The sequence below is a fragment of the Taudactylus pleione genome, unplaced genomic scaffold, assembly GCF_031769625.1.
Source record: "Taudactylus pleione unplaced genomic scaffold, aTauple2 ptg000090l, whole genome shotgun sequence".
Classification (NCBI taxonomy): domain Eukaryota; kingdom Metazoa; phylum Chordata; class Amphibia; order Anura; family Myobatrachidae; genus Taudactylus; species Taudactylus pleione.
In genome coordinates this window covers 5,514,731-5,539,968 of record NW_028284492.1, presented here as the reverse complement: position 1 = coordinate 5,539,968, position 25,238 = coordinate 5,514,731, and the positions used below count along the sequence as shown (strand labels likewise).

Below are 25,238 nucleotides of genomic sequence, written 5' to 3'. Positions count from 1 at the left end.
GAGTATTGAATACACCTGTGCACCTGCTGGGTGACCTGGAAAACATGACCTGTGTGGGGTCCTGAGGACTGTTTGAGAACCACTGCCAAATAGCATAGACTAATAACAAAATAAGCAGTCTGACGCGTTTTCACAGGAGCAGCTGGTAAAAGGGATTGCAGGCCCAATAACATAGAGAAATACACATATAAAAAGGGAACCAGCACTAAATGAACAATAATCACATAAAAGATGGACGGTTTCTTTAAAAAATCAAACCCATTAGTATTTTATTATTTAGCTAAAATATACGCATTGGAGTGCAGAGTTGGTTTTGCACCTACAGTATTATAAATGTAACACTCTGGAGGAAGGGAGTGACTACAATGCCAAGACTTACTTCTGTTCTTCAACGCGGTTCTTCCTCCTTCCTCGCAATGTAGATTCAGATGATATGAGAATGAATATAAGTGACAACGGTACTGGCAAAGTTTACTTACTCCCAACTCAATAACCGACATAGAAATCCTTTCACCTTTTATTTTCTGGATCAAAAGAGGATAAGATGGCTAAAGACAACCTGTACATAACACATTCAATAACACTTTTATGGCCAATGAAATTTCTTTGGACAATTCAATAACTTGTTTGTTGGCAAATAAATAAACACTTTAATGGACAAGGAAATATAAATTTCAACATACAAATACTTCAACACTTCAATAAATGACTAAACTAGCAGTTAAATTAGATAGAGGCAAATTTCTTCAGATATCTCACAATGGTGTTTTAATCAGGTTCCAAAGCTACTTTCCGACAAACAGAGTGATTGAATAAGATCGTCGTGGGTTAAACTTCGAGTCTGGGGGCTGGCTTGGGTAACACCATGTGACTTAGTTGCCCTATAGGATAGGTATGTGTGTGTGGGCTGAGACAAAGCCTCTTTTGTTCCTGTCTTGGCAGAAGATAAGTGCTGTGCAAGATTGTGCTGTTTAATTGTGTTTTCTTGCATTCTTCCTAACTGCTTTTCTGTGGCTAGCTCTTTCATATTCTAGTCTCCCTCACTACTCTTCTTTTACTGTCTTCACCTACTGTTATCTTCTTTCCTTTCCCTTCCCTCTCCTCCTGTGCCTCTCTTTCCCTCCCTTCCTTCTCTTGCTTTGTCAGCTAGTATATCCCCTTCTGGAGCCCCATGTCACACCCGCGCCACTCAATGTACCCCCCCCCCCGCCGTTAGCTGGACGGAGCTGGGTCCCCTCCCGCTGCTGCCATTTTAGAATGCAGGGGAGGCCGTGGAGCGTGAGCGCGCGTGCCCGCCGCGATGCTGGTGGCTTCTGAAGCTGCCGGCTCCATTACTGCTCCGGGGCCCGCGGCTGCTGGCTCTAGTAGGCGGGCGGTTCAGCGCACTTCTGTAGTTGTGCCCGCCCGCATGTCCCAGCTTGCGGCAGTGCTGCGGGCCGCGGACAAGTGTGTGCCCCCGCCCAGATACCGGCTGGGGCTTCTGTGTTTAATGAGGAGGTGGCCGCGGGTTCGAGACCAGCCCGGTCTCGGGCCCTGGCTTGGACCTCCAGTGCAAGTAGGGCCCGCAGAGGCCCTCGGGCCCGAATTGCAAATGGCGGCCCTGCTCAGCTCCCTGAGCCTGCTCGGGGGGCGGGGCTTAGCCACCATTTTAGTGATATAAATCAGAGCTTGCATCAGGTGGGCTCTGCAAGCAGCTCTACAGGGAAGGATAGCCAGGCTCAGCGTGCCAGTCAGAGTGGAGGGCCACAGGCACAAGGGGCTGGTCTTAGTGTAGGGCCCCCCAACATGAATGCTCTTGCAATGCCCATAAGCTCTGGGGATCCTGCAGGGGTTTTAAATGTCATGCCCTCCATGGCCACATTATTTGCCCCTTTTGTGGCTGCCTTATCACAACTGACTGTGTCTGGATCTTCAGCTTGTGCGCCCCCGGCAGCTTCTTCATCTCAATTACTAGCAACCATGCCCGAGCAATTTTTGTCAGCGGTGCGCGCATCCGGATCTTTGGTAGCGCAAGGTACTTCAGGAGCGGTCCCTTCTCTGGTTTTGGCCAATTCAGCGGTCGCTTCTTCTGCACCTTTGTCTGCAGCGGGGGCTGCGGCGCCAGATGCGGTGTTACCCTCTTTTTCAGATGGCGATGCCAGCGACGGTCCCAAGGATGCAGCTGTGGACGAAGAGGTTGCTTCGGCTGATTCTTTGGGTGACGAGCAGCAGAGTGCATCAGGTGGGTCTACTTATGACGAGAACGATGACAGTAACAGCTGTTGTTCCTCTTCATCGCTAGTGTCTGATGCCAGCAGCTCTGCCAGGGTGCGCAAGCGGGCTGCTAAATATGCTAAACGAGAGGCCGAACAGAGAGATAAGTCATCTAAGCGGCATCGTTCCCGTTCGCGCGCCGCTTCCCGCAAACGTTCCAAACGGTCGCTGGGGATTTGCTGCGATAATACGGCAGTTGTGCGCAGCTTGCGCCCATGCTGTAAGCGCAAGATAACAAAGGGCCTATACGTGGACATTTTTGTGCTCACCGACGAAGCAAAAAAGGATTTTAAGGCGACCAAGACTAAGGAAGGAGTTGGCATGGACGCTTTCAAGTCCTTTAGTAATTGGATCGCGGGTTTCTGCATGTTTGCATCATGCTATTTAATAACGTCCTGAGGAGCACTTAAATATTATCAGGTATCTGCACCTGATTAATGGCATGCAGCGCGGTTCCAGGGGGTTTGCCTGGCGAGCTTACGACGAAGAGTTTCGTCGGAAGCAGGATGGCAGGCCTGTCATTGAGTTTGGTGGTAAGGACGTAGAGGTGTGGCTGGAAGTCACTCAGCCACCGCGTCTTCCAGTCGAAACTCCCCCTATTCGGCATCCACCAGGACCGGGTCGTTTTTCCGCTCAGACTCAGAATAAAGGCAAATGCTTTGCTTTTAACAATGCCACCTGTACTCAGGGGCAGCGGTGTCATTTTCGTCACCTCTGTTTGCGTTGCGGCGGAGCTCACCCCATGTCCAATTGTTCCCAACTGGCTGGACTGCAGTCTTCCAAGCCACCTGGGAATACCGGGGCTAAGTAAGGCATCATCCCCAGTGCATTTGGATGCTATGACCAAATGGTTGGGGTGGTATACAAATCTTGAGGATGCGCGTTTTTTGTTTTCCGGTTTCACTTTTGGTTTCAAGTTACCCATTAGGGGTGAGGTTAGGGTTGGCCCCCCGAAGAATCTGCGGTCAACGGGATGCATTACCTGATGTACTAAAGGCAAAAATTCAGAAGGAGGTGAGCCTAGGGCGAATGGCAGGCCCATTTGAACAACCTCTGCTGGAGGATTTGATTCTTTCTCCAGTGGGAGTTGCCCCCAAGAAGTCTCCTGGTAAATTTAGGCTCATTCAGCCTCTGTCATACCCATCAGGGTCATCAGTGAATGATGCTACACCTCCGGAATTCTGTTCGGTGGGGTATCAGTCATTTGACGATGCCTTGGAGATGGTTAGGTCGTATAGCCCCGGTGCTCTCATGGCTAAGATAGATGTGGAATCGGCTTTTTGTCTACTTCCCCTGCATCCTGACTCCTTCAGGTACATGGGGATTTGTATTGGTGACAGATATTTTATAGACAAGTGCTTGCCTATGGGATGCACTGTTTCCTGTGCCTTTTTTGAAAGATTTAGCACCTTTCTTCATTGGTGCGTGGAGACTTCTTGCGGGGGTCACGGGATAGCTCACTATCTCGATGATTTTCTGTGCGTGGGTCCTGCCGATTCAGACCGTTGTGCGTTTCTTTTGTTTTCTTTGCGAGCTCTGTTTTTTCATTTCGGGGTGCTAGTTGCCGATGAGAAGACTGAGGGTCCTCTCGCTTGCCTATCTTTTTTGGATATCGAGATTGACACTCTGGCAGGGGTTTGCAGGCTTCCTCAGGACAAGGTGGCGAAATTGCGCGACGTGATTGCTACATGTTTGGCTGCAAACAGAATTTCTTTGTGGCAGGCACAATCGATCTTAGGTCTGTTGAATTTTGTCTGTAGGGTTATCCCGATGGGCAGAATTTTCTTTCAAAAGCTGGAGCGGTCCACGGCTGGGGCATCCAGGCTGCACCATATGATTCACCTGTCCTCTGAAATCAAGAGGGATCTGTCCGTTTGGGCATCTTTTCTTGTTAAATTTAATGGTGTGGTGATTTAGATGGCTCCAGCTGTCAGCTGCAGCTTTTCACCGACGCAGCGGGTTCAGCTGGTTTTGGTTGCTACCTTGCCAGGTCCTGGTGTTCAGCTCCTTGGACTGAGGAATGGGTGCGTTTGAGTCTCACATGGGACCTGTTGCTCCTCAAACTCTTTCCAATCATGGTTGCATTTGGAGGTGTGGGGTGAGCGTTTGCGTGATCGCAGCATAGTGCTCAGGTGTGATAACCTTGGTGTTGTGCATGCAATTAATCAGCAGTGTGCTAAATCATTGCTAGTGTTACGGGTTTTTGGCGCAAGTAGTCTTAACTTGCTTGCGTTGCAATATTTAATTTAGGGCGCGGCATATTCCCGGGGCAGAGAATGAAATTGCGGACGCGTTATCTCAGTTTCAGTGGCCTTGGTTTCGATCTTTGGCCCCTCGGGCTGATGCTACTGGTGTGCTTTGCCCCTCTTATGTTTGGCAGGTCATCAATCCGGCATGGAGGGCTTAGCGCGCCAGTCTCTCGCTCCGGGTACTCTGAGAGTTTACCGCCAGGCTTGGAAGGAGTGGCGGTAAACTCTCAGAGGAGTTGCCACAGACATGGAGGTAAAAGCAGGCATCATTGATGCTTTCTTTTATTTGGCATCTCTATGTCTCTGGTAGATCCAGAGCTGTGGTTTTGCGCTATTTGCCCGGTATTTAATTTTTCTTTAAGTTAAAAAGCCTTACAGACCTGACAAAGAGTTTTCTGATTCAGAAGGCCTTGAAAGGTTGGGCTCGTTCAGTTCCGGTTGCGCCCGACAAGAGACGTCCTATTGATATTCCCCCCCTCCCATTACTCCTTGCGGTCATAGCGGACGTGGCAGATTCGGTTTTTGAAGTTGATTTCTTCAAACTAGCTTTTTCTATGGCCTTTCATGGGGCTTTCCGGATTTCGGAGTTGGTGGCAGCCTCCAAGTGAACCGATTCTGCACTCCTTCGGGCAGGCATTCTGGTAGGGGAGAGGTCGTTGCTTTGTAGGCTTAGGAGCTCCAAGACTGATCAGTTGGGTAGGGGACGTTGGATTTCGCTTGTCCCTTCTGAGGACTTGCGTATTTGCCCCATTGCCCTGGCCAAGCGTTATCTTCAGGTCAGGCCTGCTACTGCGGGCTCTTGGCTTCTGCATGAGGATGGTTCGCCATTAACCAAATACCAGTTTGGGTGGGTTTTGAAGTGCCCCAGGATTTCGGTAGGCACTCATTTCATATCGGGGCAGCAACTTCCGCTACTTCAGCGGGATTTTCTGTATCCAAGATTAAGGCTTTAGGCCGTTGGAAATCCTCTAGTTATAGGCATTACATTCGGCCTCTGCATTGATTGCATTGCGCATTCAATAATGTTATGTTTACTCTTTTGTCATGTTATTGTTTGTTTACCTTCAAAGTATGGTCTTGTGTGTCTTGTTTGTACTGTCTGCCCGACTCGGGGATTAGCTACTTGCCGCTGTGGCAGCGGAAGTCTGGAGGCATTTGACCTTTTCTTTTTGCCTGAACTGACGGACCTAATTACAATTAGTATGTCCCTGGAGGTTTTTTTCCTCCAGCTGAGTTATCCGTGTTTCCGTGCCTTCCCCCTCCTCTCCCCTCCCCTCTACCCCACCCCTTTTACCCTCATGTGTCTTTATGTTTGCTTCGAATTGGCACTGAAGCTTGTCTAAATTTCAGCCTGGCAGATGGTTACACAAAATTTTTCTTTTTGGCAGATCCTCCGCTACTTAAGTATAATTGCAAATTAATTTAATTTTGCATTCTTTTTCTCCCCCTTCAGGTGTTAAAATTGACTCTTTCAAAATATTGATTGTTGGCCACTCCTGTTTTCTGGGCTGCTAAGTTCATGAATAATAGTGGTGCTCCTTCCTTACCTTGCTCTGATTGCGTGCGGTGGATTGGTGTGAGAGGAATATTGTGGCAGGACTTGTGTCCTAAACTTTTAGAATCTGTAAAGCGTTTTGGGACTCCCAAGGTTTTACTGATTCACTTAGGTGGAAATGATCTTGGTAAGACGACTGGGTTGGAATTGAGGAGATCCATGGCTGACGATGTTGCTAGGATTGCGTCAGCATGGCCTTCTTGCAAGATTGTATGGTCGTGTATTGTGCCTCGGCTGGTCTGGCATGGTGTACAGAGTGGTAAGGCGATTGATGAAGCCAGAAAGAAGGTGAATGCAGCAGTCGATGTTGTGGGCATGACAGGATATGTTTCCGGCATGCATATCTGTATAGGAGAGTTGGCGTTTATTTGACTGAGGAGGGGGTTTCAATTTTTGTTGAGGTTCTGTAACCAGACCTTCGCGTTGGCGGTTAAGAATGGCAGGTCATCGCTTAGGGTGCAAATAGCTTTCAGTTTGTAGTTTTATAGTATTTGGGTGCGCTCACCCTCTTTGACTCGTTTAGTCGCTGGATCACCCTGCCGGGGATAGCGTCATCACCCTTCCGGCTGGGTAGTCATGTTAGAGGGTTGAGTGGATACCTTTTGTTGACAGTTGTTTAAGTTACCAGTTGCTCTGCACCTTAGGAGGTGTCCGATTGGTATGCATGTCTGTGTTCTGCATGGCTGGAAAAGCTGTTGTCGTCCTTTCTTTGCCACCATATTTCCAATCAGTTTAGATTAATTTAATACTCATTAGATAATTTTAATAAATTACCAGCTAATTATTCTGCCAAATCTCATGTCTCCGAGTATTAATTTCATATAATTTACTAGGAAGGTGTTTTATCGCATGGTGTTACACAAAGCACCCCTCTGACGATTGAAAGTTTAAGCACAGACGTGGCTTAGTTAAAACCCTGAACACAATAGTAATTTGGTAAAGTATATCCTGGTGCGCAAAAAGTCTTGTGTTGCAGAGGTACAATACCCTTTAGGAAGATAAAGTCACTGTGGTGTATCTTTTCCCATAGTAACAATAAAGTCCAGCACAATCTCTCACTAGAGGTTTAAGGTTAAGTGGCAACAGACAATAGTTCCATTAACGAACAGGTGAAATAAGCAGATCCCGCAGAAATCTTATTGCTCCTAAAATGATGTTCCTATATCTGCACAAGAGTTGCACAATAGTTGCATTGAATAACACTCTCTGTGATAGCAATAGTTTTGTGGTTTAATACTTTGCTGTAAAAACAAATGACAATCCAGGCAGTATGGGATCTGTGGTTCTACAGAACTGACAATATTTAACAGTTACAAAGTTTCCTTAACTGACTTACTTCTTGAATAGGAGGCAGAATGTACATGCTGGACTCTTTTTGGTTTGCAGGAAGAAGGCTGTATACTGCTTTTGCACACTATTACTGCTTTGTAGTTAAATAGCACTTTAATACAGTCTGAGTTTTGTTATCCTTCAACTCACAGTAAGGTTCCGACAGTATCTGCATCAAACAAAATGGCTGATCCTTGATCTTGCCTTCACTGTCTCCAAATGGCTGGAGTTAACAACAACATCATTTTAGTGGTATACCATCGGGAAACCGGCTGCCGTAATACCGACAGCCGGCTTCCCAACTGCTTCATCCCGGCGAGTGTGAAATGCCGGGCATCTAGTTGTAGATGACATTTCCCCGACTCCGGGAGACCGGCGCCCGGCATCCTGATCGAAGGGATGCCGGGCGCCGCGAGCGGACAGCTGCGGGGGGGGGGTTAGGTTTAGGGCACCCGGGGGGGACTTAGGGTTAGGCACCATATACAGTATACTCTTAATCTCCTTTTGGATTCAACCTTCTGTAGCCTTGGACGCTTCCTTGTGGATTGTGTTTCAGCATATGTATTTCAAGTGCTGGATTCCAGAGGATTTCCTGACAACTTTTATCAGCCATCTATTGGTAATGTTATTGCTGCTAATTACATCCTAATCGGGACTTTGTAGAGAGAGCTCTAATCCAACACTCTCATTATAAAACAGTCTTTAGGTGGACTCATAATTTTATCCTCACTATTTTTTAGTGTTTATAACATCTGTTTGATTGCATGTCATATTTATATTCTTTATAATACTGTAGGTGCAAAACCATCTCTGCACTCCAATGTGCATATTTTAGCTAATTAATAAATACCAATGGGTTAGAATTTTTAAAGGAACCGTCCATCATTTATGTGATTATTGTTCATTTAGTGCTGGTTCCCTTTTTATATGCATATAGCATAGACGTGCACCCGCATGGACCTGCACAACCTTAGGCACCCCAAAACACCTACCTATGGCATCTCCTGCTCACATCTCAGCTGGGCCCCAGGGAAAAGGCAACCTCTTTTTGAGGTCGATGTGAAACTGCTGTATCCAAATAGAGCAGTTTCACATAGGCCATCTTAGATTAAAAAACGAGGCTGGCTCTTTCCTAGGCGCTGGCTGAAGTGGGGAGGAGACAACAGAAGTCACCACCACCCAGGTGAGTAATGTATGTTCTAGTGGGAGGGGGGCAGGTAGACTATGCCCTGGGGGATTGGGGAGGGTTAGGCTGGGTACACACTGTGCCGACAGATCTGCCAACACAGTGGCTGATCAGATAAGCTATACAGACTTACCACTTGGCTGTTCGATGTGTGTTCACTGACTACACAACTGGACAGGGATTTGAATTTGCCCGCCCAGTTGAGCTGTCTGTCACCAGTGTTCCCTGCAGCAAGTGTAAGGACCGTCCGTACACACAGCCAGATGCGCCCATATATCTGCAGATATATTGGCCATCTGCTGTGCTGAAGAGCAGATTCCAAATGTCTGAACTACGCTGTTCATAGACATTTTTGGGGTGCACACCCACCGACTCGCTCACAATATTTTGGCCATTCATTTGAATGGCCGATATATTGTCCATTGTATACCCAGCTTTAGCCTATGTTCAGTGGGGCTGGTAGAGGGGGAATTCCTATTGTCACACACCCTTTGCCCTGAGCCTGCAATCTTATTTCTTCAGTCCAAGTAATTCATAAATTCAGCACATAAAAAGAAAAAAAATATATATAAACATATATATATATATATATATATATATATATATATATAATCACAAGAAGGTCCACACTCACGTTTTGATGTTAGTGTTGCTGGGGTCGCAAGTTCAAACAGGCTCAGTAGCTCCAAAAGTATAAAAACATATTGAGCGCAATCACTAGACTTGCTAGCATAGTAAAAGTTTTATTAGTAGAAAGCCAACATCAGTAGTCCATCGACGTTTCAGTCCTTGTTAGGACTTTTATCAAGATAACAAATCCAGGTATCCCCACCCCCTAATATACCTCCCCAAACAATCAGGGCAGGCAACTCCCGCATTAATCAAGATACACCTGTGTCATACAGAAAAACAACAATCTATTAACATATTAAATACACAACACAAACAAACACACAATACACAGCTATATGTAACATATAGCTGGGTATTGTGTGTTTGTTTGTGTTGTATGTGTTGTTTATGCTGAACTTATGAATTCAGAATATTGCAAAAATGCAGATAATTTTAAGTGAAGAAAAACAAGTTTATATTAAGTCTAAGGGGTAAACTTACTAAAAATCGAGTCTGATCGAGTTTTGTTTTTTTTTCAACTGGATTTGCATCGCCGAAACTCGGGTGATTTGAGGCTCCTGAAACTCACATATTTACAAAGAAGTGAGTTTAGCTGAGAATGAGATGGCCGATGGTGAAGCACATCGAGATATCTCCCCCGAGTAGCAAGTTTTGAAGGAGATTACTCACCCGTGATTGCAGTGTTTTCTCTCTGCAAAACTCTCCCGAGAAAGCAGCCTGCACATATCAGTGAGATATGTGAAAGCTGGTTGTGTGTTGTAGCTGTAAAAAATGGGTTAAATGTAAAAAAAAAATTATGTAGGATCCCCCCCAAAAGCATAACCAGCCCAGGACTGCTCAGCTAGTCCTGGTTTCTAAAATTACGGGGAACAAAATGTATAGGGTTCCCCCGTAATTCAGGAACCAGCACCTGGCTGCAGGGCCTGTCTTGGTTTTAAATATAGGGAGGAAAAAAATGCGTAGGGGTCCCCCTATATTTAAAACTGGCACTGGACCCAAACCGACCGGAGTGTTGATGATACTGGATCAGAACCTCTATATACCCCTGCCTGTACCTTCTAAAATCCAACCAATAAACCTCTAAGGATGACGCCAATTTGCGTACGCAGTCATACAGTAAATAAAAGACTCCAGACTTGGAACGTGTGGTTCCGAAATACAAAGTGTTATTCAAGTAAAAGTACAGTCAGTTACACGCAATTGATCCAGACACAATTTAGGCGCAAAGGAATTATACAGACCCAAGTACAGTATACATACGCAGCGCTTCCGGTACCAGATGTTAGGCATCAGCAAGAAAACCCCTCAGTCAGCATTCAGCAAGAAGACTAAAGACCCAGTGTTGGAGCACACATATTTATACCCCCCCAGGAATAGGCAAAACAATAGAGACGTTTGTTGCTGATGCTATTGGTTCCCAAGGGGAATCCATCTGTTACGGAGCATTTAACAGGCTGGTTCAAATAGACTCACCCACCATCTAACAACTGGGGGTCTCTCCCTTCACGCCCCCTGTAACATCCTAACAGTTAATACATTTTGTTGCTTGAAGTCTCTGCGGTCCATAACTCGAGAATGCATGATGCGATCTCCCCACCGATTACACCGGAATACTGTGGAAAGAGTACGCATCAGTACAAAACCAAACACGGCTTGTTTAGCATGTATAATACCTTAGTTACCAAATATCTTTATTTCACAGCATTTATATTAACTGAACAAACTTAAATCTTATACCTTAACGCTAATGGAACCTTGTAAGTGAATATGTAATGTGTGAGAGTACGGGGTTTGATATGAAGACGCTAGTTAACTGGGGACAGATGCGTGCGCATTTAGCTACTAAACGGTGTTTTCATTCGGGGTCTTAAGCATAATGGACCTCAGTCAGAGTCGGTCGAAGCGGCCGCTTGGTCGCATGGCAAAAGGGGCTGGATATGCAAATGATTCCCTCGCAAGTTGCGTCCCTAAGTTCGGATCGGTAGATGGCCGACCAAGGGGAGGAAGCGGCAGGAATAAAAAAAAATACGCCCCCTTCTCGTACTCATTGCACGTCATCTCCGGGCATATAAGGATTAATCGAGACCATCGGGAACCATCGGAACTGGTCGTAGAGCTTAAGGTTGACCATACCCTCTCTTAAGCTCTACGATCATGTCAGTGTAAAAACCTCCCATGTCACATGTGCCATGACGCTACTTTGTGAATTATGCACTCCCATAAACCGTATGCACTCCCATAAAACGTTGTTCGCATAATTAGGTATGTTTGCGTTCGGATCTCCACTCCCCTGTTTTCAAGCACCTTCCCCTGTTACCACCCACAGATGCCTCATTCTGTCACTCAAACTACCGACCTGGCTGTGTTCAAGGAAAGAGAAATTTCTGATCGTAGCGGCTAGTTTGCGCACGCGCATTGCGAAATTTACACATGCGCAGTATAGCGAACATCGATGGCGTACGACCATGCGGCCGCTTCAACCAACTCTGAATGAGGTCCAATGTGTGTATGTGAAATGGTGAAAGATGCAATCCCATGATGCTAATAGTATTATCGCCACATGTACTAAAGTGTGAGTTTATCTAAAATGGCGCTTAGGCGGCCATTTCGCAAAATGGCATCGCTGCGATTCAATTTTAAACTGATCTTGTCTCAACCAATAATCCAGTTTCGACAGTCCACCCTTTGATAGCGAACAACATGCTATCACAATCTGATCTTAAAATTTAATTTAGGCTTACATTTACATATTATTTAGTGTTATTATGGGATGGCACAAGGTGGTTCTTAATCCATCAATAATGTGTCTCTGGTTGGGGACATAAAACTACTATTATACGCACACCGCGGATCTTGGAAGATCATGTGAAAGGTGTGGGGATGCACCAGTCTTATAAAAGCAGTCTTGAAGGGGAATTTAGACTTTACATTATCTGAGGTGTTTTAAAAATAACATTTCAATAATACATTCTATGCATGGCTAAATATAATACATTAAATGATGGTATTTCCTAGCTCAGGGTTGTAATGCAGTTCTGTATTTAACTCGGTATTCATACTGGCCACCATCATGATTTCATTCTTTCGTTTTACTCTATTTTTACATCTTCCACACTTCAACACAATATGAACACACCGGACGCATATGGCAATTATTATGATGACAATTAGTATTAGGATCAAGAATTTGCCTATGCTGGCGATCACTTCCTGGACCCATTCCCCTAGACCTGAGAACCATTTTACTGGGTTCAGCCATGAAACCCATCCTTCTATCTTTTCTGCTACTTCAGCCACTGACGCATTATGGTTCTTACAAAACTCCCATTTTAGCTGCAGAATTTCATCCATCCTCCGGTCTATCACCTCCTTGGGGTCGCTGATATCATTGGTGACATAGGTGCAACATTTTACTCCAAATTGCTTGGCTAACATTACGCAATACCCTCCAGTAACAGCAGTTAAATAATTCAACACTAGCCTGTGTTGCACCAGTTCTTTCTTGTACGCTTGCAATTCTCTCCCTGTATACCTGAATGTGTCATCGTACATCTCGGTGATATTATCTATCAATTTAGCAAGTTCCTGAATATATCTAAAGTTTAATGTACCCCGAGCGATCCTGGTGGGATCCAGTGCCACTAAAACTTGAAAGCCAGTTGTCTCACTAATTAACTGAATGGCTTTATACACATCACCAGGTATCATGTTTCTTTTGCCTCTGTGTTCATATTGCGTGTGAAGATATGGTGATGGTGTGTTTTTATGTATACCAAGCATTTCAACATGTGTGAGGGTCATAACTTCTGGAAGTATTCTTCCCAAATAACATAACAATTACAATACTAAAATTGGTCATTCACTCCCCTGATTGGCATTGCACTCCTCCTGACTCCACTCCATCAGCACTGCCATCAGCTCCCATTTCCTCAATCAGTCCTCCATCACAGACACTGAGTATCCCCAAACAGATCATCACGACAAAAACTCTGGAAAGAAAAAGAACTAGGATGACCACAGCAGACCACTCCATTGCTGGAAGCACTGATCTACACATTTCTTTAGCTCAGATATCTCACCGTCACCTTTTTAATCCTTCCGGCACAAGCTCTCAATCAACAGGTCCACGTTATCGGCCTTGTCTCCGCCTTGTATCTCCACCGGTTGGTTAACCTCCCTATAGTGAGTGGAATGGACCTCGGCCACCCTTTGAGGATGTTGTATCATCAGATACGGACCTTTCCACCGATCAGTCAAACAACCTGAGCTAAAAAAAATTTGGATCATAGCAAATTCTCCAGATTTGACATCATGACAGTTTGCATTAGACATGTTAGTTAATAACACTTTCAATTTCAGTTATTCTCATTCATCTTCGTGAGACCCTGCACAGTAACCTTATTATCATATTTTCACATGAGGCTGCCTGTTTGAGCAGTATCTCAAAGGGGGGCAAATAAAGGAAGAGTCAGTCTGGGATAATCTTTGTGTTGTTACCCATCACCTTTCACCTGTTCTTGGAAACGTCACCTGTAAAATAAGTCTCCCTATCATTTTTAATAATTCTAGGGATATAGTATCTGTATACAGGTTCCTGCAATTAAATCTTGTTATTAATAGCTACTGCTCTAAATAATGCCTGGGCCACTGGGTTGGATAGTATTCCGAGTAGTCGACCTCAGCCTGGAATGGCTGCCGTTTATCCTTAGCAACCTTGTGTCCTATGAGTGGGAGATAAAGCACAACAGTTTAATATCATTTAAACATGACCTAAAATACAACAATAAATCGTCCACATTTTACATTAGAACAGATGCATTAGCAGGTTGAAAAGATTGTAAACAGTCATATAATGCCTGGGAGAAGATACTGGGGTTACTTATGAACCCATGGGAAACCCGTGTTCATGTGTGGTGTTCTTTACTTTGCAGTACTTACTTATGTGTCCCGCTTGGTTGCAGTTAAAACATGTTTTCGAGCGTGATGGATGAAAGGATTGTTGTGGGAGTTGAGCAAGAGGGAAAGATGGTGGGTATGGGTAAGGATATGGAGGATAAGGGTATGGTGGGAGGTATGAAGTTTGTGGGTAGTATGAGGCCTGTGGTTTTGTATGATATGTGGGGTAAGGATGTGTTTGCTGTGGTGTGTGATTGGTGAGGACGTGTAACTGTTCAGGTGCAGGTGTGTGTGTGGGTGCAGGTGTGTCGGTTGGCTGTGATGTTATTGTCATTCCTTCCAGAGCTTGGATACTGACAGCCATTAGTTTTTCACTCTGGGTCTTTCTCTCTTCTTTGTGATATTTTTATCATGTTCTATGGCGGTTTCTATGAGGGTATCTATTGTGAGTCCCTGTCAGCCAGGCTGTGAGGTCTGAACCCAGGTTTTTAAACTCTCCTTCAGACCATCCACGAGTACAGTGACTATCATTCCCCTGTGGTGAGTGCTATCTTTAATATCTTCTAACCCAGTGTACTGGGTGATAGCCTGCTGAGCCTGGTCACAATAATATTCTGCAGTTTCACTCTCCTTTTGCTTGATTGTGAAAATTTTGTTCCAGTTAACTACTACTGGAAAATATATACCCAATTGAGTTACAATGCGGAAAATGTTACCTTGGTTTACTAGGTCTGTTAAGGGAACGTCGCCATCCAATACACAATCCGTGATAAATTTTGTCACGTCGGTATTGTGTGGCAGACAAGCCCTTAACACCACACACACCAATCTTTATTAGTTGGCTCATGTGAACTACCCAAATTGCTCAAAAATCTTTGACATTTGGCTAGTTACTTTTTGGGATCGGGGAAATCATTTATGATGGAATTTAGTTCTGCTCTTGTCACGGACAATACATTACTTCTTCCCTCGTGGGCACTACACTGTTCGCATCTGCATTTCCATTCGGAATAGTTATCGTCCGAATGGGATGCAGACCGGCAGCGCTGCTACCTTTGACCTGGTTACCTGGCTGGGGGTTTAATCTGCTGCTGCTACGTATGGTATGAACAACTTCCTCTATGGGTGCAGAGGGTGTTAACACTTCCCTTGCTGTTACCGATGGAGATGGCGGCACCACCCGTGATTGTGGTGATGCAGCATCTATCATTTGCACAGCATGTGAAATGGCAGACATTACTATAGGCTCATCATCCACATCATAAACATTTTCCTTATGGTTGCTTAAGAGAGGGTACAAATTGCTTGTTACATTATTATGGGTATTTTTGATAACCATTTTGTGGCTCGCCCGTATTGCAAAATAACGTTGCGGATGTATTTTCTGGCAATGCGCTCGCGACGCTAGTTTGCGTCACTTGCACATTTTTAAGCCAAGCATCCCCTTCATGCTGCCACAGTTTTAAACATTCAAAATATTTAACCTTTTTCTCTTGGGAGCGCATCAGACCGATGTGATCCCAGACATTATCTAACACATTTTTATCAAAACTACCAATTCTGGGAAATGGTCTAACACTCTTTAACGTCATTTAAAACCAAAAAATCACAATACCTTATTGCATAAGTACCGTACTTAGTATGCATAATACGACGAGCCGATCCAATTGGAGCTTTCATTAGCAGCACATCATTGTCTAACATCTCTACTGATTGCATGGCTCCCATTCTGAGACAAAATCCTACGCTTTTCAATAAAGATTTAAACTGGTGAAAGACAATCTAGATACTCTCACTTACCTACGGAAGAAATTTCTAGATGCCCCCGCTCACCTACGGAAGAAATTCTAGATGCCCCCGCTCACCTACGGAAGAAATTCTAGATGCCCCCGCTCACCTACAGAAGAAATTCTAGATGCCCCCGCTCACCTATTATCTCTCAGCTCATAATCACACCTAGTGTGGCTCAACTACAATGTTCAAATATTATTGAACACTGCAGTCACACTGAGAGCCGGTCCCTAACAAAAATAACAAACCATACACCTGCTCTGTGTACTGAACGGTAAGCTGCTTACCGAGCGGCTAGACTAACCCTTGCACCTAGCCTTTAAGGATCATACGATACCCTTAACTGTCCAACACATACTCACTGTTACACACTTTTTCCTGTGCAGAAAAATAAATGTTAACCCAGATATTGCTAACAATTGAAAAATGTAAACCTCAACGGCTTTGTTTAAACACCATGGCAGCACAACCGGAAGTACATATACGCTATTGTGCGACCAGCCACATACAAAATAATGCAACTACCACACAACCGTATAATGACTTTTTAGCTGCGTACGCAAAAGTGCGTCTTTTACTGTGCGCAAAACTGCGACTCAGCCGCATACTCAATACTGCGGCACCCCTTTTAAACGTTAGGTTCTATCAACAAAGGAAAACAAACTTTTTCCTTTCTTGTCCCTGGATTCTAGTCAGCTTCCTTAGCTCACACGAAAACGGATAGCGATTTTTCAGCACAAAGCGGTTGCAGGAAAACCCTGCATGTGGCCACTCCAACCTTTGCTGAGACATCAATAGCCAGATGTGCCGTGTGAGTAGGTAAGTGACTTCACTCGATGAGCCCCCATCTGATGATATTGGATCAGAACCTCTATATACTCCTGAAAAAGAAAAAGAAAAGTGAGCAATTCCCCTGGCGCTGTCCTGTTGTGAGGATCACGTCTAGATATGGCCCTCAGATTCCATCAGCCCCGTAAAGAAAAGAGGACTAATTAATCATCGATGGTCTATATTTCAATACACAGGTGGAGGTAATACTCTCCACTCACCTAGTTGCAAATAAATGCGTTCCTTGAAAGGTATCTTTATCTGTTAGAGATCACATAAACTTCTTTCCAATGGAAATTATACCACAATTAGAACCGTGCTCACCTTAGTGCAGACATAGAAGTTCATAGAAAGGTTTCTTTGGGCTTCAGTATGAAGAAAATCCACCATACGCATGAATATCCTTATGTATAAATTTATTCCAAAAACAGTCTTTAAAAACAATACGAAAGTTCCCACATAAAAAATTCCTTAGTAGAAACACACTACCAGCCCATAGGGAATGATTTCTCAGTCATACATCTGTATCTCACCCGGAATGAGTCACAAAAAGAATGGCTGGACCATATAGTAGGAAAAATATTGAAAAACATCCAAATGGTGTAGTGTTCCCCCTTACTTCATTAGCACCAACGCGTTTCTGACCACTTAGGTCCTTCCTCAGGGTGTATGGGGGTTATCTCACAAATGCACATTTATACCCTATCCTACAGACAGGGGCTCGGCTAAAATCAAAGCTAATAATAAAACATGGAAAAATGAACATACATATAAATCCTACCCGCTGCCTAAAAATGGGTATCCCCAAATCCCTGCATCTGTACACCTCCTAACAAGTACAATAAATATAGTCTATCACACATATATAGATACAACGCAATTATAAAACAAAAGTCTTAGGGCCTGATTCAGACCCACTCGCGAGCGGCTGTCCGCTCGCAAGTGGGTCGATGTTCTGCACTGAGCATGCACACGACGGAGGGAGCTACGTCGTGCGCATGCGCCAGACACAACGAGCGAAGGACTTTCATTCGCTCGTTGTGTCGGATCAAAGGGGGTGTGCTGTCGATGTTGATTGACAGCACGCCCCCTATGGTGGGCGTGCCATCCTGACGGGGCGTTCCCAAGGGAACGCCTCCCGTCAGAAGCCGGCCCACTGACATCACTAGTGATGTCAGTGGGAGTGATTTTGGCTCTGATAGAGCCAAAATCACTCCGGGCCTTGCGGTTGAAAACCTCAACCGCAGGCTCCGGCTCACAGTTTTGATGGTCGCAATGGTCACGACCATCGCGGCCATCAAACTGCACGCTCGTATAGGCTGTGGGTGGTGAACCACAGCTATACGAGTGTCCAGGAGGACGCTCCATAGTTATGGAGGACGGCCCTCATTCAGAGCGTGCGCTCTGCTCAGAGCGTACGGCTCTGAATGAGGGCCTTAATTCCAGTCCATATTTTAATACATGCCATGCATGGTGGCCCGTTCGCGCTGTTGGTGTGTAATCAAACACCCCCAGCTGATCTCCACTGACACATGTTTCCGGAGCGCATCTCGCGTGTCACGTGACTACCGTTTCCGCATCATGCGTGTCACAAGGCTGCAGCTTCCGGTCCATGGAGCGCTCGGAGCATCCTGTCACCATAATGCCGACCTCCATTATGTCCGGTGGCCATTTTGGGTAAGTCCTAACCATAGGACACAGTTTAGCCTCTAGTGTTTCATTAGCGGCCATTTTGGGTGAGTTCAAATCAATGGATAGTAGCAGCAGCTCAATCGTCGGTGGTAAGAACATATGAAAAAATTTAAAAAGATAAAAAGCAATTAGTAAAACCACCATTGGTGAATAACCATAAAGAACAATTCATACATATAGAAAGGAGAGTTCATACATATAAAGAATAAACAATTGAAATAACCTAACCCGCTTCATATATATATATATAGATGCGTATTCTAACCACCATTTCTGGGAGGGGTCCTAAGTATATAATAAATAGACCTATAATGTGGTCATCAATATTTTTACCGAAAAAATACCAATAGAAAGAGTAAAAAGAGTAAAACAAACAATAAAATTAATCAATTCATAAAAACCACTTGGTTTCAAAATCAACATTTAGCCCTTTTGGTATTAATGTCCTTAATAAATAAATCATTTTCATCTCCCCTTGTGCCAACCTAATATCCCTATAGTTTATCCTCCAATTAGGTTTAATCAACCTGATGCCACAGAAAGACACTAAATTACTAACATTGCAGGCATGTGTGTTCTTAAAATGAAGGGACACATTATGAGTTTCTAACCCCTTTTTAATATTTCTCACATGCTCTGCGAGTCTTTCTTTAATCATTCTAGTGGTTTTACCCACATACTGACTACCACACAAGCATTCCAGGAGGTATACACAATATTTGGAGTTACACGTAATAAAATCATCTATCGTAAAAATTTTATTAGTCTGGTTGGATTTAAAATGCATAATTTTACTCTCATTACTTTTACATGTTTTACACATGCTACATGTACCACATCTGTAAAACCCTTTAGATTTAATATTAGTCATATTTAGTGGAGTCCTAATAGCACTCCTAACTACGTTGTCTTTAATCTTACGAGCTTTTCTGTATACGAACCTAGGTCGTGTTTCTATATGTTGTTCTAAAAGAGGATCATTCGTTAAAATCTTCCAATGTTTATTAATAATGGCTTCAAGTTCTTTATACTGGTTATTATACTGTGTAATGAAAGGGATACCCTTTTTTACGGTTATATTCTTCTGTTCTTGAGTTTTAAAGATAGCTGCCCTCCTATCTAATTCCTCACCTTTTCTTCTAGCTGCATCCACTAGGTCACTATTGTAACCCTTAGAGACAAAATTTTCTTTTAATATTTCCGATTGTTGTTTGTATACTTCTACCTCTGTACAGTTGCGCCTTATGCGGTGAAACTGGCTACTAGGGATACTCTTCAACCAATTGGCGTGGTGATTACTATCAAACTTGATGAATGAATTACAATCTGTGGGTTTAACGGAATTCATAGTTTTTAACCGTTCACCATCCACATAGATCGTAAGATCCAGGAAATCTACCTTCCTTATATCACTAGTAAATGTAAGGTGTATATTATATGCATTACTATTGAGGTATGTACAAAAAGATTCAAGTGAAGTTTGATCCCCACTCCAGATGAAAAAAATGTCATCAATATATCTTCACCAGGTCACCAGGCTGGCACCAAAGGTATGACCACTCCACACAAAGTGTCTCTCCCACCACACCATGAACAAATTGGCATAGCTCGTTGCCAGCTTGGTGCCCATTGCTGTACCTTTTAATTGCAGATAAAATGTATTGTCATACCAGAAGAAATTGTTCTGTAGAATCATATTGATCCCTCCCACTACAAATTTCTTGTAGTCCTCAGATACGCTCTCCCCACTCAAAAAGAATTCCACAGCCTGTAAACCTAGTTCATGATCAATAACGGTATATAGGGACGTGACATCCGCAGTCACTAATATATATCCCGCTTTCCATTCTATGTCTGCAAGTTCTCTAATAATAGATACTGTATCTTTCAAATATGAAAGTGTTTTCTCTACCATCGGTTGGAGTAGGTGATCTAGATAATGAGAAAGGTTAGATAACACAGAGTTTGTTCCCGCTACAATGGGTCGACCTGGAGGTTTTTCCCTATTTTTATGTATTTTAGGTAAAATATATACCACAGGTATAGAAGGCGTATCTATATACCCCTGCCTGTACCTTCTAAAATCCTACCTATAAACCTCTAAGGATGACGCCAATTTGCATACACAGTCATACAGTAAATAAAAGACTCCAGACTTGGAACGTGTGGTTCCGAAACACAAAGTGTTATTCAAGTAAAAGTACAGTCAGTTACACGCAATTGATCCAGACACAATTTAGGCGCAAAGGAATTATACAGACCCAAGTACAGTATACATACGCAGCACTTCCGGTACCAGATGTTAGGCATCAGCAAGAAACCCCTCAGTCAGCATTCAGCAAGAAGACTAAAGACCCAGTTTTGGAGCACACATATTTATACCCCCCCAGGAATAGGCAAAACAATAGAGATGTTTGTTGCTGATGCTATTGGTTCCCAAGGGGAATCCATCTGTTACGGAACATTTAGCAGGCTGGTTCAAATAGACTCACCCAGCCTCTAACAACTGGGGGTCTCTCCCTTCCCGCCCCCTGTAACATCCTACCAGTTAATACATTTTGTTGCTTGAAGTCTCTGCGGTCCATAACTCGAGAATGCATGATGCGATCTCCCCACCGATTACACCGGAATACTGTGGAAAGAGTACGCATCAGTACAAAACCAAACACGGCTTGTTTAGCATGTATAATACCTTAGTTACCAAATATCTTTATTTCACAGAGTTTAAATTAACTGAACAAACTTAAATCTTATACCTTAACGCTAATGGAACCTTGTAAGTGAATATGTAATGTGTGAGAGTACGGGGTTTGATATGAAGACGCTAGTTAACTGGGGACAGATGCGTGTGCATTTAGCTACTAAACTGTGTTTTTATTCGGGGTCTTAAGCATAATGTGTGTATGTGAAATGGTGAAAGATGCAATCGCATGATGCTAATAGTATTATCGCCACATGTACTAAAGTGTGAGTTTTTCTAAAATGGCGCTTAGGTGGCCATTTCGCAAAATAGCGTCGCTGCGATTCAATTTTAAACTGATCTTGTCTCAGCCAATAATCCAGTTTCGACAGTCCACCCTTTGATAGCGAACAACATGCTATCACAATCTGATCTTAAAATTTAATTTAGGCTTACATTTACATATTATTTAGTGTTATTATGGGATGGCACAAGGTGGTTCTTAATCCATCAATAATGTGTCTCTGGTTGGGGACATAAAACTACTATTATACGCACACCACGGATCTTGGAAGATCATGTGAAAGGTGTGGGGATGCACCAGTCTTATAAAAGCAGTCTTGAAGGGGAATTTAGACTTTACATTATCTGAGGTGTTTTAAAAATAACATTTCAATAATACATTCTATGCATGGCTAAATATAATACATTAAATGATGGTATTTCCTAGCTCAGGGTTGTAATGCAGTTCTGTATTTAACTCGGTATTCATACTGGCCACCATCATGATTTCATTCTTTTGTTTTACTCTATTTTTACATCTTCCACACTTATATGAACACACCGGATGCATATGGCAATTATTATGATGACAATTAGTATAAGGATCAAGAATTTACCTATGCTGGCGATCACTTCCTGGACCCATTCCCCTAGACCTGAGAACCATTTTACTGGGTTCAGCCATGAAACCCATCCTTCTATCATTTCCCCTACTTCAGCCACTGAAGCATTATGGTTCTTACAAAACTCCCATTTTAGCTGCAGAATTTCATCCATCCTCCGGTCTATCACCTCCATGGGGTCGCTGATATCATTGGTGACATAGGTGCAACATTTTACTCCAAATTGGGTGGCTAACGTTACGCAATACCCTCCAGTAACAGCAGTTAAATAATTCAACACTAGCCTGTGTTGCACCAGTTCTTTCTTGTACGCTTGCAATTCTCTACCTGTATACCTGAATGTGTCATCATACATCTCGGTGATATTATCTATCAATTTACCAAGTTACTGAATATATCTAAAATTTAGTGTTCCCCGAGCGATCCTGGTGGGATCCAGTGCCACTAAAACTTGAAAGCCAGTTGTCTCACTAATTAACTGAATGGCTTTATACACATCACCAGGTATCATGTTTCTTTTGCCTCTGTGTTCATATTGCGTGTGAAGATATGGTGATGGTGTGTTTTTATGTATACCAAGCATTTCAACATGTGTGAGGGTCATAACTTCTGGAAGTATTCTTCCCAAATAACATAACAATTACAATACTAAAATTGGTCATTCACTCCCCTGATTGGCATTGCACTCCTCCTGACTCCACTCCATCAGCACTGCCATCAGCTCCCATTTCCTCAATCGGTCCTCCATCACAGACACTGAGTATCCCCAAACAGATCATCACGATAAAAACTCTGGAAAGAAAAAGAACTAGGATGACCACAGCAGACCACTCCATTGCTGGAAGCACTGATATACACATTTCTTTAGCTCAGATATGTCACCGTCACCTTTTTAATCCTTCCGGCACAAGCTCTCAATCAACAGGTCCACGTTATCGGCCTTGTCTCCGCCTTGTATCTCCACTGGTTGGTTAACCTCCCTATAGTGAGTGGAATGGACCCATGTATCTTCCTCGGCCACCCTTTGAGGATGTTGTATCATCAGATATGGACCTTTCCACCGATCAGTCAAACAACCTGAGCTAAAAAAAATTTGGATCATAGCAAATTCTCCAGATTTGACATCATGACAGTTTGCATTAGACATGTTAGTTAATAACACTTTCAATTTCGGTTATTCTCATTCATCTTCGTGAGACCCTGCACAGTAACCTTATTATCATATTTTCACATGAGGCTGCCTGTTTGAGCAGTATCTCAAAGGGGGGCAAATAAAGGAAGAGTCAGTCTGGGATAATCTTTGTGTTGTTACCCATCACCTTTCACATGTTCTTGGAAACGTCACCTGCAAAATAAGTCTCCCTATCATTTTTAATAATTCTAGGGATATAGTATCTGCATACAGGTTCCTGCAATTAAATCTTGTTATTAATAGCTACTGCTCTAAATAATGCCTGGGCCACTGGGTTGGATAGTATTCCGAGTAGTCGACCTCAGCCTAGAATGGCTGCCGTTTATCCTTAGCAACCTTGTGTCCTATGAGTGGGAGATAAAGCACAACAGTTTAATATCATTTAAACATGACCTAAAATACAACAATAAATCGTCCACATTTTACATTAGAACAGATCCATTGGCAGGTTGAAAAGATTGTAAACAGTCATATAAGGCCTGGGAGAAGATACTGGGGTTACCTATGAACCCATGGGAAACCCGTGTTCATGTGTGGTGTTCTTTACTTTGCAGTACTTACTTATGTGTCCTGCTTGGTTGCAGTTAAAACATGTTTTCGAGCGGGATGGATGAAAGGATTGTTGTGGGAATTGAGCAAGAGGGAAAGATGGTGGGTATGGGTAAGGATATGGAGGATAAGGGTATGGTGGGAGGTATGAAGTTTGTGGGTAGTATGAGGCCTGTGGTTGTGTATGATATGTGGGGTAAGGATGTGTTTGCTGTGGTGTGTGATTGGTGAGGACGTGTAACTGTTCAGGTGCAGGTGTGTGTGTGGGTGCAGGTGTGTGTGTGGGTGCAGGTGTGTCGGTTGGCTGTGATGTTATTGTCATTCCTTCCAGAGCTTGGATACTGACAGCCATTAGTTTTTCACTCTGGGTCTTTCTCTCTTCTTTGTGATATTTTTATCATGTTCTATGGCGGTTTCTATGAGGGTATCTATTGTGAGTCCCCGCCAGCCAGGCTGTGAGGTCTGAACCCGGGTTTTTAAACTCTCCTTCAGACCGTCCATGAGTATCGTGACTATCATTCCCCTGTGGTGAGTGCTATCTTTAATATCTTCTAACCCAGTGTACTGGGTGATAGCCTGCAGAGGCCGGTCGCAATAATATTCTGCAGTTTCACTCTCCTTTTGCTTGATTGTGAAAATTTTGTTCCAGTTAACTACTACTGGAAAATATATAACCAATTGAGTTACAATGCCGGAAATGTTACCTTGGTTTACTTGGTCTGTTAAGGGAACGTCGCCATCCAATACACAATCCGTGATAAATTTTGTCACGTCAGTATTGCATGGCAGACAGGCCCTTAACACCACATGCCAATCTTTATTAGTTGGCTCATGTGAACTACCCAAATTGCTCAAAAATCTTTGACATTTGGCTAGTTACTTTTTGGGATCGGGGAAATCATTTATGATGGAATTTAGTTCTGCTCTTGTCACGGACAATGCATTACTACTTCCCTCATGGGCACTACACCGTTCGCATCTGCATTTCCATTCGGAACAGTTATCGTCCGAATGGGATGCAGACCGGCAGCGCTGCTACCTTTGACCTGGTTACCTGGCTGGGGGTTTAATTTGCTGCTGCTACGTATGGTATGAACAACTTCCTCTACGGGTGCAGAGGGTGTTAACACTTCCCTTGCTGTTACCGATGGAGATGGCGGCACCACCCGTGATTGTGGTGATGCAGCATCTATCATTTGCACAGCATGTGAAATGGCAGACATTACTATAGGCTCATCATCCACATCATAAACATTTTCCTTATGGTTGCTTAAGAGAGGGTACAAATTGCTTGTTATATTTTTATGGGTATTTTTGATAACCATTTTGTGGCTCGCCCGTATTGCAATATAACATTGCGGATGTATTTTCTGGCAATGCGCTCATGACGCTAGTTTGCGTCGCTTGCACATTTTTAAGTCACGCATCCCCTTCATGCTGCCACAGTTTTAAACATTCAAAATATTTAACCTTTTTCTCTCGGGAGCGCATCAGACCGAT

At 43.6% G+C, this 25,238-nt stretch overlaps 1 pseudogene; it reads left to right on the top strand.

Annotated features, from left to right (window-relative positions):
- The first annotated feature begins 3,282 nt into the window (after positions 1 to 3,282).
- Positions 3,283 to 5,505, top strand: LOC148527237 (uncharacterized; annotated as a pseudogene).
- Positions 5,506 to 25,238: the final 19,733 nt, after the last annotated feature.